Source organism: Bos grunniens, chromosome 27, assembly GCF_055505025.1.
Source record: "Bos grunniens cultivar Pamir isolate PY7600 chromosome 27, Bosgru_T2T1.0, whole genome shotgun sequence".
In the NCBI taxonomy this organism is placed as follows: domain Eukaryota; kingdom Metazoa; phylum Chordata; class Mammalia; order Artiodactyla; family Bovidae; genus Bos; species Bos grunniens.
The window spans coordinates 12,076,231-12,082,084 of record NC_141191.1 but is presented as its reverse complement, the minus strand read 5'-3'; the positions used below and the strand labels follow the sequence as shown (position 1 = coordinate 12,082,084).

The 5,854-nt window shown below is 36.1% G+C and overlaps 1 non-coding gene across 1 annotated transcript; it reads right to left on the bottom strand.

Moving 5' to 3' along the window:
• Positions 1 to 4,217: 4,217 nt before the first annotated feature.
• Positions 4,218 to 4,340, bottom strand: LOC147343535 (small nucleolar RNA SNORD22). The gene has a single exon (XR_015156522.1). It is a non-coding gene; the product is annotated as a small nucleolar RNA SNORD22 (small nucleolar RNA).
• Between the last annotated feature and the right edge of the window lie 1,514 nt (positions 4,341 to 5,854).

The window sequence follows — 5,854 nt, the reverse complement described above, 5'->3', positions numbered from 1 at the left end:
ACAAGGACATTGCAGACCAGTTCAGTGTGTATGCTTATATGTGCTGCAGTCACATATATGACCCCAAGTATGGAAGGGGAAAATGTTTCTTCTTCCACACCTCTGTAGGTTTATGAGTCAGCTGGGTTCTGGTGGCAATGATGAAAAAACTTTCAGAGTAAATATAAATATTTTTTAAAATATTTTATTGGGCTAATTATATATAAATAATATCCTGACATACTCATTATAGCAGTCGAATTCTATACATACTGTTCTCTGTCATTTTTTTTAACAACATCGCAAATACTCATATGTCATAAATACATAGCCGTTCAGTTATAGAAACTGTAGTTTTTGGCTTTTCTATGTTTGTAGAGGGAGAGGTTATTATAGGAGGATAGGTCAAGGGAGAAATGAGAATAAACCAAACAAAAAATTCTCCTATGCGATATCTGTTGGGTCTTTCGAGCCTTAGCACAAGGGTACAAATGTGCTTAGTGCAAGTAGATAAGTCAAAGCATTCTTATTAATTTTCCGTGGCTGCTGTACCGTATAACATGGCAGCTCAGCATAACACAGTGTCATCGTCTTACATTTAGAGAGGTCGGCAATGCAAAATGGGTATTCCTGGGCCCAAATCAACACGCCAGCAGGACTGCATTTCCTATGGAGGCTCTACAGAAGCATCTATTTCTTTGCCTTTTCCAGATTCTAGAGGCTACCCTCTTTCCTTGCCTCATATCTCCTTTCTATCTTCAAAGGGAGCAATGGCCAGTCTTTCTCATAGCACAGTACTCTGAAGCTAACTCTTCCTTCTCCCTCTTCCACATATAAAGGGACCTTCTGATTACATTGGGTCTGCTCAGATGATGCAGAGTAAATTCTGTTTCTAATTCATTATTGGCAAATTTATTCCATCTGCAAACTTAATTCCCACTTGCCACATAAAATAGCATATTTACAAATTGCTGGGATTAAGAAATTAATATCTTTCAGGGGCCCTTATTCTGTTCTACATATTGCATCATTATGGGAAAATTAGTGGCCTCTAATGGATGTGAAAGTTGGACCATAAAAAAGGCTGAGCATGGAAGACTTGAGCTTTCAATCTGTGGTGTTGGAGAAGACTCGAAAGTCTCTTGGACAGCAAGATCAGACCAGTCAATCCTTAGGGAAATTAACCCTGAATATATATATTGGAAGGACTGATGCTGAAGCTGAAGCTGAAGCTGAAGCTCCATTACTTTGGCCACCTGACTCAAAGTGCTGAAGCATTGGAAAAGACCTTGATGCTGGGAAAAATTGAGGGCCAGAGGAGAAGGGGATGACAGAGGATGTTTTGGTTCGATGGTATCACTGACTCAATGGACGTGAACTTGAGCAAACTCAGGGAGATAGTGATGGATGGAGAAGTCTGGCATGCTGCAATTCATGGGGTCTCAAAGAGTGGGACGCGACTTAGTGACTGAACAAGAAGAAGTGCCCTCTACATATAGTCCTATCTACATATTAATTTATGTGGTACCCATTTTAAATGTATATGGTCAAGGTTGTGGCTTAGATTTAGTCAGGCTATGTGTGGATACATGTTTTATCTTCTCATCCTTCAGAACCAAAAGAAATCTCTTTGTGCTTTGGGAAAACAAACCTCCTGTAAGTAAACACTGAAAATTCGTTAACAGACAACAAATGATTGGGAGACTCTTGAATATTCTAGTTACATTTTTTTTAATTTACTTTTTTTAATTGAAGGATAATTGCTTTACAGAATTTTGTTGGTTTCTGCCAAACATCAACGTGAATCAGCCATAGGTATATGAGAAACCATCAGGAATTTCACATCAAAGGGCTTGGATGTTAATCCCTTTTGTCAATCATGTTTCATCACACATTCCCATTGAAATCACTATTATTAAATGTCATTCTGATCATGCCATGTCTCATCTTAGTGTTTACCCTAGAATTTGCATAGATATACCACTTTCAAGCTTTCTGCTGCACTACAAAATTCCAGTCTATTGTACTATCTGTATTTCTTGAACATGTCATGTTTTTTGAAGTTTTCTTTGATTTTGCATTTTTTTTTGGCCTCTTTCAGATCTTACTGTTTTCCTACAAACCACATTGGTGGTGCTTAATAAAAGAATAAAATTTTGAAAAGAGCCACTTTACTCATTTATTTTTATAAAAGAAGAAGCCAACTCTTTATGATTTTATAAGTGTATTTAAATACATTTTAAGAATAAGTAAAGACATGAGAATGTGAGCATCTTGGATAATATTGATCATTAACATAGACAGAGAGCAAACCTTTGAAAAAAAGATAACTCATATGTGCCCGATACATGCTTCTTCCAGAATCAATGCATTTTCACTAGATTTTTACATTTATAGATTATTTTTACATTGACAGGTATTACATTTTTACATTTACATTTTACAGTTACATTTACAGGTATTTCATACTAAAATTCTTACTAAAGCTTATAGACCTCTAAAAAATATTTTGAAATGAAAACTCTTCTTGGTTATATTTCCCCTCCTTATCCTGTAATGGCTATGGTCAATCAGCACTCTGAGAGAGCATTGTTCAGATTGCTACTTAACTGAGAGCACCAGAATATGATTACAGAAATTATCCCTGACATAATTTCTATTAGTCTTTTTTCTGAACAAAGTCTTTAGATTTAGAACTTTTATAATGATTCGAGGTATTTGCCTCAAATCGCACTTAAAAATTGTCACATCAGACCATTTGGAGGTCTTTTTATATATACAGCCTCTTCTAACTTATGCTTTAAGTTTGACTTTTTTATAAACAACAGAAGAACTTAACAGTTTACTTTTTTTTTGCCATAATAGTAATAAAAACTTAAGGAAAAAAAAAAAAGCAACTGAAAAACAAACTCACCCAAACTTTGGTTGAAGTCATTATGTGCTCTGAATCATTACTGGGCCCCAGTGGGATGGTGAAGGAGTCACAATTTGTTTATTGGGTTAAATGTTTGATTTCATTCCAATATATTTAATATCGACACTAGTGGTATTAATGTCAATTTTGGAGCTTAGTGACTTAATTCTTATGTTTCTTATGAAGGGATCTCCTATGAATTGAATATTTGGGACACAATTTTTGACTGATTAACAGGATGTTGAGGCATGATTAGTGATGCATGCCTTCTCCAGAGATTTTCTCTGAGTCACAGCTCTTTTGGCTAGTTGTGTTTGATTTCCTGCCCAAAGCTGGGTTGTGGAATTAGCATTTTGGAAACAAACTTTCTTTCTCAGATAGGGTACTAACAAAATTGCTGGATGTGAAGTAACCTCATTGATGTCTGTCCACACTATGCATTCTATGGAGATTTTTTATTTCCTTCCTTTGGCCCTGTGTGACAGTTGAAGTTACAGAGAAATGCACACTCACGATCACCATGTAAAAAGGAATTTCTGCCCAGAAGCTGTTAAGAATCTGTTTTTCAATTTATATTTGTCATCATGACAATTATAGTGTAAACCGTTTCTTTTCTGGACTGTAGGACTCAAGGGCTAGATATGTCAGAAATCAATATGTAACAGTTATTGTCATCAATAATCCCCATGGAGAAACACCTTTAAGACCCACACTGGTTTGGCTCCTTCTTTGCCACAGGGTCCCCCGTGTGCCTGTAAATTTTCCTTCTAGGATGTTATTATTGCTTTGTTTTCCTCACAGTATTACTCACAAATCATTCTTCTTCTAACCTGAAGCTATTCTCCTCTATACAATTTACATCAGTAGAGTGGTTTTTATAATCATTTTTAGAACAATTTGTGTTATTAATTTCATTATGAGACATGAAGATACTCAATTAACAACCAACTCTTGATTAGTATCTTTTAAAGCAAATGTGAAAAATATTTCAAAATTTCATTTATTGTGTATGACAAAGCCAGTGAGTATTTGGCACTAATTTTCACAAGGTATAGATAGGTTCAAACATCCAAAAACTTATTTGATCTGTTTCCTTTATTTGAAAGTTAAAATAAGACTATATTTTGAAAAGCTGAAATGATTGTGTGCTAATTTGAACATGCAGGTTTTACAAGTAATGACTTGTAAATTCCCTTTTTGATATCCTCTGAGAGTTGACTTCCATTATATGTACCTTGTACTTTCTCCAGGCCTGGAAAAAAGTGTAGAATTGATTTTTCACAAAGTGATATCTCTTCCTTCCCTGTGTTTGGAGACCCTTGTCATCTCTCAGACAGTCCCTCTGAAACAAACTTGCGTCCTCCCCCAGCCAGCTCCAGCTGGTTCACCTTTATAGGCTGTGGGACTAGAACAGGAGGTAGAATGTGTGACTGCTTTTTCACTGGGTTTACAGTATGTTATTTATTTATTTACTTTTGGCTGTGCTTGATCTTCGTTACTGCATGGGCTTTTCTCTAGTTGCAGACAGTAGGGGCTACTCTCTAGTTGCAGGGCGTGGGCTGCTCACCGTGGTGGCTACTCTTTTGCAGAGCACAGGCTCCAGGGCGCCCAGGCTTCAGGAGTTGTGGTGCTTGGCCTCAGTAATGGCAGTTCCCATCCTTTAGAGCACAGGCTCAGGGATTGTGGCACAGGAGCTCAGTTTCTCCGCAGCACGTGTGATCTTCCTGGACCAGGAATCGAACCTATATCTCCTGCATTGGCAGGCAGATTCTTTACCACTGAGCCACCAGGGAAACCCTAAAATATATTCTTAATACTTAGATATAAGCTTCCCGGTGGCTTGATGGCAAAGAATCTGCCTACAATGCAGTAGACCCGGTTTTGATCCCTGGATTGGTAAGATCCCCTGGAGAAGGAAATGGTAACCCACTCCAGTATTCTTGTCTGGAGAATCCCATGGACAGAGGAACCTGGAGGGCTATAGTCCATGGGATCTCAAAGAGTTGGAGGTGATTAACACTTAAAATGTAAGGCAGTCTTTATTACTATTCACAAGGGTATATATGTATATGCACATTGATGTCATTCTAAGAAAGAGTTAATATTCAGTAAAAAATAATTTAATTGAATTGCTACCATAATTTACATTTGTCACTGATGGAACCCACATGGCTTTTTCATTAACAATCTGAAACAGCACAGTATAATATCTGATGATAGCTACAGGGATTTCAGTCATAAGCCTTGGAAGAAACTAATTCCATTCCAATCCAGTTTATGTCAACTCCGGCAAATATAACAGAAGCCTATAGTAATCACAACTGATTTGCTAAATTGCAAAAATAAAATCTCTACAAATATAATGTGTACAGAACATGATTTCACATCTTTATCTTCACATTAAATGTACCTAGGAAACCTTGAAGCATGTTGAGCTATATTTGAGTTGAGTATTTACTGTTGTTTTTCTCTTGATAAATAATGCATATTTTAATTAATGCCTCTCAATATTCTTCATTTTCAAGAACCTAAACACTTTTACAACTCTTTCTCAGCTTTCCCCAACTCAACAGACTAGATGTGTTTCTCACCTACATAATTATAACAACATACACAACCTCACACACACATACACACTCATGATTCAAAATATTGAAGTGTGAAGTATGATATATATTTATATTTTCTGGATTCCCCATATTTATTTCCTCCTGTTAATTCAGTATTAAAGCTTAATCATAATTTCATTTTAAATACTTGTTTATGAGTCAGTGCTCATCTAAGATTGTTAAAAGTACGTTTATTTACTCCCTACTTTAAGGAAAAAGCTAAAGTCATTTACTCAAATAAATTATAGCATGCCAAATGCATGCCTCCTAACTTCTCTCTTAAAACAGTGAACCACTAAATGTGTATATCGTGTTCTTCAAATGTTCCATTAAAATCTATATAAAAATGTAC